Raw genomic sequence first — 8,132 nt, 5'->3', positions numbered from 1 at the left:
TCGACCCAGCCGGAAATTAATTGGTTTAGTGCTACCTCATCTTCATCACTCAAGCCGACTCCGGTGCAGCGGTTAACTCTACCAAAGGCTCCAGGTCGAGTTGGCTATGAAGACGGTTGTTGGGACTGCGAAGCGGAAGGCAACAACACAAGCCAGCCAGCCAGACAAGGTGAAGCCGCCAGTCCGTGCTCGTACACCCCCACCCCTCCCCAGTCCATCCGGAAGCTGATTGGTCTCTCCAAATTAGGAAGATCAAGTCAGCCTTCCGGCACTGCGTGCAGGGGGACACTCAGGACACGAAGAAGCTGATGGGGAAATTTTTCAACCAGGCCTGGCAACAGTTGACTGATGGAAGTCACTTCGGACTCCACACCATCAGAACGGATTCGGGACATTCTGGACTCGTCTTGACCTTACGACGCAACGACCTCTACCGCCAAGCGACCCTGCTGCGGGAAATGGATAGCCAGACCATCCACAGGATCTGCAAGTCAGTCGTCGGTGCCGTCTATGGTCAAGTCATCCCTGCACTCATGCAACGGGACGAGATCCCGAACTTGTCAGCCACGCCCCTCATCGGCTCTCCGTAGGCACCAGCCGTTCCAAGGGCTTAGTCGGACGTTAAAATTTGTGGCCGGCATAAAAAAAATTATGTTTTTGTTTTGTTTTTTTTTTTTTTTTTTTTTTTTTTTTTTTTTTTTTTTTGTAAACAGTCCGACAGTTTATTTTGGCAGCCCGTCTAAATTCTTCAAATCGCCTTAAAACCTTTTCGGTCCAGCACTCTAATTTTATTGTTTGGACTTATATTTGTGTAGCTCATTTTGGTTTTCGGTCTTTGACCTAACTACTAAATTCGTATTCCAAATTCATTTTATTTTTGGCTTGTAATTTTTTTTATTTTTTTACAAATTCTATTAATTTTTTTACTAATTACTATTTTCAAAATTCTGCCCGTTTTCAACTCTATGAGCATGTAAAAATTATTCGCGATCGCACTACTCTCAACTCTGTCTCGTACCAGGCCGCTGGCTATCCAGAGACCTGGCCCTTGACAGACATGCCTGAAACCCGAGTGGTACAGGGACATGGCAAAGTTTTTCTCTCTCTCTCTCTCTCTCTCTCTCTCTCTCTCTCTCTCTCTCTCTCTCTCTCTCTCTCTCTCTCTCTCTCTCTCTCTCTCTCTCTCTCTCTCTCTCTCTCTCTCTCTCTCTCTCTCTCTCTCTCTCTCTCTCTTCGTAACGAAGATTGCCATTTTTTAAATTGACTATCACTGACAGATCATGTCAGACAGATGCAAACATGACCACTTTATATCGTCTCTTATATCTAGGCAGCTATCACACATGTTTTAAAACATTTATTTTTTTCAAACGAAAATATTCTATCATTATCTTTTTGAAACAAAACTGTCTGACGTGATAATTTTTGCACATACATAATTATGTTTCCTGTGTTAAATCTATGTATCAATTATTTTTCAAATCAAAATTTTATATTCCCACAAATTCAAAGCGAGCATTTTCTGTCATAAATTTTCTTCCATATATATATATATATATATATATATATATATATATATATATATATATATATATATATGTTTAGCACACAAACTATTTCCAGATAAATTACTTGCTAGACTGAAAACAAGACGAAAGGTTCAACGTCCACATCCAGAACACGCTATTATTATGCCCCTTTTTATATAATAGACTCATCCGCCTGGCGTCCTTTAAAGGGCAAAAACAATGGCACAAAGGAAATTGGGACAAAAGGAATTGGACAAAATGAATGTTGACTGATTTTATTTCGACTGATTTAAGTTTTAAACCCTTACCTACTCAAATAACATTAAAAAGAAAAGAAATCCAGTATATATAATAAAACAAATTCTTTAGAAATTACCATTCAATTATACAGATTAAATTTCATTTTTAATACAGGGTTGAAGACAAAATGCTAGAACACTGTTAGACTAAGAACAGCCAAAGTATGCAGCTTCCCTTACATTGTCGCTGAACAAAAGCAGTACAAAGAGAGTAAAGGTAGAACTGCGCATGCTGTAGTATATAAACTAGTCTGGGGTGGCAGTACTCTTTGTTGTGATGCAAGAGGGGGCAAAATCTCCAGTAAAGAATTTCCTTGGGAGTGGCTGTCCTGCTATACACGAAACACGCACATGTATGCGTTTAATTTGGATATTCTAAATGCTACCGTAGTAGGCTACTAATAAAATAAATATCGAAAGAAAAATACATTTGTGAAAGCAACAACTACATTTTAACATAACATACGATGTACTTAGTTAATATATTACAAGGCATAAAACGTTACTTCATGCTTGCGCGCATGCGCCCACGTTAGTGTGACTTAAAGCTACACGATATATTTCAATTTTGCCACAGAATAATGTAAGGTGATTACATATGATTCATTTTTATCATAACATTGAATATCAATTGTCAAATAGTAGCTCTACTAGATAATTATGGCGTATCAAGTCTATTACTAAAGCCGACGTCTTCCAGATGTTAGAAGACCGGCCTCGGTGGCGTCGTGGTTAGGCCATCTACAGGCTGGTAGGTACTGGGTTCGGATCCCAGTCGAGGCATGGGATTTTTAATCCAGATACCGACTCCAAACCCTGAGTGAGTGCTCCGCAAGGTTCAGTGGGTAGGTGTAAACCACTTGCACCGACCAGTGATCCATAACTGGTTCAACAAAGGCCATGGTTTGTGCTATCCTGCCTGTGGGAAGTGCAAATAAAAGATCCCTTGCTGCTAATCGGAAAGAGTAGCCCATGTAGTGGCGACAGCGGGTTTCCTCTTAAAATTTGTGTGGTCCTTAACCATATGTCTGACGCCATATAACCGAAAATAAAATGTGTTGAGTGCGTCGTTAAATAAAACATTTCTTTCTTTCTTTTTTCCAGATGTTACAAATACATGCAGTATATTCAATACGTTTTGAACACTATTTTTAGAAAGACCGATGAGAGGGTGACAAATCGTGCAGCGTGTGTGCATTTTTTTCTCCCTGTTGACAAATCGTTCAGGCATCACTGCACGATTTGTCACCCGAGAGAGTGTGTGTACCTTATTTTTGTAGACCTTTAATATCAGTCCATTTGTTCAAATCATGGTTATGCTAAAAAAAAAATTAATAAAAAAGAAAGAATAATGTTCTATTTGACGCATTCAACAATGTATTTAATTACATTTATATTGTGTAGGGGTAGGATCGATCCTTCTTGGCGGACCCAGTGGGTAGTTCCCCGTGCCATATAAACGTAAAGTTTATTTTATTTAACGACGCCTCTAGGACACATAGGCTACTCTTTCCGATAAGCAGCAAGGTTTTTTTTTATATACACTTTCCCATAGACAGGACAGCACATACCACATCCTTTGATGGACCAGTTATGGACCACTGGTTAGAACGGAAAATAGCCAAAACTGCAAATGGGTCTACTGAACAGGATCGATCCAGTGACCGACCGCTTCACAGGCGGACCGCTCTTCCATCCCATACGGTGCCAGTGACTGATCTACAGAATACTGTGGTATGTGATATCCTGTTTATGGAAAAGACCTCTTGTTGCCAGTGGAAAATTGTAGAGGGTTTCCTTTCAAGACTATGTCCGAATTATCAAATGTGTCACAACTGATATCCGATAATTAATTAATCGCCTCTAGTGGTGTTGTTAAAGCATCACTTCACCAAATCAAATAACACTGGCAATAGTGTTAGAAATTTGTAATAGAAGTATTAGACGCAGCGTATTAAGCCACTGGGAGTATATGCACAATTCATGTAGCACCTCCTATTCAATATTTTCTAGATTGTCGCTCTAAATGAAATTTCATTCCACCTATCGAAGCACTAAACAATGTTTTAAATTTGGGTGTATTTATTACTGTATTAATCACACCCAAAAGTTGCCGTATTTCACTACTGCAGGTTTTTAAAAATTAAACTACAAAGTAAAGACTCGCATTGATAAAAAAAAGAGTAAAGTTTGTTTTATTTAACGACGCCACTAGAGCACATTGATTTTTATCTGATCATCGGCTATTGGACGTCAAACATATCGTCCGCGAAATGACAAAACCTCGTAACTACACTTTTCAAAATTTTACAGGAGAGCAAAAAAACTGAATATTTTTCGAAAAATACGTTATTTTGTTATAGTCGTTGTTATGCGAAAATATTAACATTAGTTAATAGTGATAACTATTTAATGGTGGGTGTACCATATGTGTCAGGTCTACAAATGTACTTACGATATTTTACACCTGAAATGTCGTTGAAAATGTCAGTTACGACATTTTGATCTAGAATTTAACACAGGTTGAAGGAATGAGGCAAGATCTATACATGGATTAAATACACATACAATCAGGTGTAATTAACTGGTTTTATTTACATGTAATCCATGTAATGTGTGAACATAATGCAATGCTGAAAAGAACAATAATTGTCAAATAACACAGGTCCTGGTTATCGACGAAATATAAAACTAACGAAACTGTTAACATTGTAAAAAACTGTCAAACTACACCACATGTCAAACTACGTATGACACTTTAGAGTATTATTTAGTTAACTAACATTCACATGTAGTCTAAAGCATCATAGAATGGATGGTAGTCGGCGGGGATGACGTGCTTCAGTTGCTGCAGGTGATTATATTTGGTCTGTTTGATGGCCAATGACCCTGTATGTAGTGCCCCTGATTCGCCGAGGAGTTCACCATTTTTAACACCCGGTAATGAATTTCGTGCTTTCCGTGGGAGATCAGATTCCTCATCACCAAACTTCAGTTTGTATTTGATTTCACCGTTTGGGCTGTAGTTCAGAACTGTGATATCGGTAACTACAGGATCACCAACTCTAATTCCGGGACGAATAGATGAATAACTCTGAATATTTTCTGAAGAAGCAATGATTTACATAATCAACATTGTATGGCTGACTGGGGCGAGCGTTTTCTATTACATCCATAAAGTTTTGCGGTACGTATATAGGTTTCCTTTTTATTTTTTTCTCTCAATCACACTATGAACATTGTCGACCTCCATTTGTGTATGCCCTTTTTCCAAGTATTTCTGTGAAATTTTAATCCTATGTTTTATAGCCAAGTGGCTGAGTGCGTTGGACAATGTAATGTTTCTATTTTGGTATGCACATCCATCAGTATAGAAAATAATGTGTTTCACATCATTGTCCTTGGCTATAATACCTTCAATGTAATCTGCCACACACGAGGCAAACGAGTCAGAAGTCAGGTCACCTTCGGATTCATTCCAGAAGTAGCATTTAACATTCCTTGATGTCAAATCAAATATAGTAAAATTGTGACATGACAACTTGGTTTTATAGTACAAAGCACTTGCATTCAACCGCGGACACAAAAGTACAGCCTGCAGATCTAATGTTACTACACGAATAGATCTGTCTTTTTCTGCTAAATCTTTGTCCTTATTCTTTTCGTCTCTCGCAGCATCTTTGCGGGCGATGTGGGAGTTGTATTCTTCAGCAGTCAGGTTTCCCGCTTCAAACGCACATCAGATATCACACTGATCCTTTCTAGGTTTGTAGATACTCAAATGCATGCGGTCGAATATAGCCCTAAATGTTGTTATAGAACACGAGTACTTGTCATGTTCTGTGCAATAGTTTTTGTATTCATTATAAATTTGTTTATATGATTCAAATACTGGCTCCAGGTACATAGTTGTGGTAGTAGCTCTGTAATAGTGGGATTCCATTTTCGACAGTGCATCTAGGAAGTCTTTCGCACTGTCATTGCTAGGGACATCTCTTGGACCCCGTGCTTCTGCTACAATAAAAATTAATGATGGAGATACATAATTTAACATCATTTGCATGTTTATTTGTTTTCATGATTACACAAATTGAACCAAAATGTACAGTATGTATGAATCTTGGAATTGATAATACCAGCATTTTATCTTCTCAGTGTCACCGTCAACTCAGACAATCACTGCTCATATAAATGTGTCATTCAGTAGGATCAAGAAAATGGAATGGACAAGACTTAATAATAAATTATTCACAATGCTATGTGGGTTGCCATTTTACTAAGCATAAAGATTACTCCACGGTATCTCAGTTAAACATACTAGTCAATCCTTACACATGTATTTCTAAGTTAGCTGTAGTCGTGCTAATTACATTTAGTTATACATACCTACATGTTTTGGTGGGATACCAGCTGTTGAATTGTGTATCCATATAGCCACAGTCTTCTCTCCAATTCCTAATGTCGAAAGAAACATATTTTTGCAAACTCTGATTTGTTGGTCGCTCTTTAATAAGTAATATGAGTGAGTAGTGTGCCTTCGGCTTTCATCACCAAGTCTTGATGTATTTCGTTTATTCCGTAAATTCGCCGCATGCTATAGTCTTACCACGCTCAAATCGTTTTGAACAAGTTCTGGGAGTAAGTATGCGCCGAGCCCTCTGTATACAAAACTTCCATTTACCATCATCTTGTTTTTTTAACCCCATATGCGATTTGCCTTCTAGTCTCATTGTTTTAGCTTTATTCCTTTCATACTGCCACTCGTATCTTACTTTCTTTCGCTTTCTTGGCAATGGTTCTTGTATCACTTGTACTTCCTCTTCTTGAGCAATATTTATCGCATCCGATTTACTTGAATTGGCATTGCCATCTTTTGGGTCATTTTGGAAATATTGTATCAGCAGTTGTCCTTTGGTCATGGAATTATACACATTCAAGTGCAAGGGTAATCGATGGAATCTGTTGAAATATGCAAAGCAAATGATGTGATATGTATATTATATAGCAATTCACGTCATGTAGTATGCTTATACTGTGAGGGTAATGTCGAACACACTTGCACCAGCCTTCAGAAGATACGTGGACGTCACAGCATTCACACTCTATGAAAAGATAAAAATAACAATAGGGCAATGGATAGAAATATTCAAGGAACGTGACGAAGGTATGGACTTAAGGACGGACGAACATACGGACGGACACTCGTGACAAAAACATTATACCATTTTATATCTTGGTTTTGTAAAACAAGTTAATATATTCGTACATTTTGTTTCTAATTAAAATTTAAAAAATGTCGTAAGTGCAATTTGCTGCGCTGATTAATTAATTGACAAATTCTCGTAACTACACACAAAACGAAAAATAATTAATACCATACATATACTGTTTTATATTTTGCATCTCTGTGTTGTTTAAATTGTCAGTAATAAAACAATAACCATTGTTAATTGTAAATGAGGACACTCTGAAGCAGCTTTGCATCACGTCTAAAATTTAGGTAAACTGTCAAATCATCGTAACTACATAGATATAGCAAGTAAACTAGAACTTCCTTCAAATAAGTGATAAAATGCTTGACATGCATCATAATCAATATATTATATGATAATACCGTTCCAGTGTTATATTCAGATGTTTTGTCAGTGTCAAACAACAAAGGGAATCTTACCTAATTACATTTGAGCGTCATGTCCACACTCTAGCTTCCTGCTTTGTAGATACGACGTTTTGTCATTTTGTTTCTTGGACCAGTTATAATACGACTATTTGTCATGTGACAGTCAACCACATTCTAATAGGCCGATAGTTACGATCTTTTGACAAAAGCAGAATATGAACATTCTAACTCTGGAAATTCCAAAAAGTGATTTCTCGCCAAAAGCGTAGTTACGACCTTTTGTCATTTCGCCGACGAATATATATATATATATATATATATATATATATATATATATATATATATATATATATATATATATATATGGTTAACACTTCACCTATATGTCACATAAACTTTGTATAAGTGATACCTCATTTGCATACAAGATCGTAATCGTTTACTTATAAGTCACTTATACTTGAAAAGGATTAACGACTTATACTTCACTTATAAGGAAAAATATAAGTCATTTCCGTAAGGGTATGTTAAAACAAACATTTAGATGGAACAGGCTTGGAGTGTGTGGGAGGGGGCGGGGGGGGGGGGGGGGCTATATATTGGCTTCCCATATGTTTATCCATCTTAGGGCTCGAACCTTTGTTATCTTTTGCAGTTTTGAAAAGTTACTTAAATTACACTTTA

This window comes from Gigantopelta aegis, chromosome 13 (assembly GCF_016097555.1).
Source record: "Gigantopelta aegis isolate Gae_Host chromosome 13, Gae_host_genome, whole genome shotgun sequence".
NCBI classification, from domain to species: domain Eukaryota; kingdom Metazoa; phylum Mollusca; class Gastropoda; order Neomphalida; family Peltospiridae; genus Gigantopelta; species Gigantopelta aegis.
Note: the sequence above shows the minus strand (reverse complement) of the source record.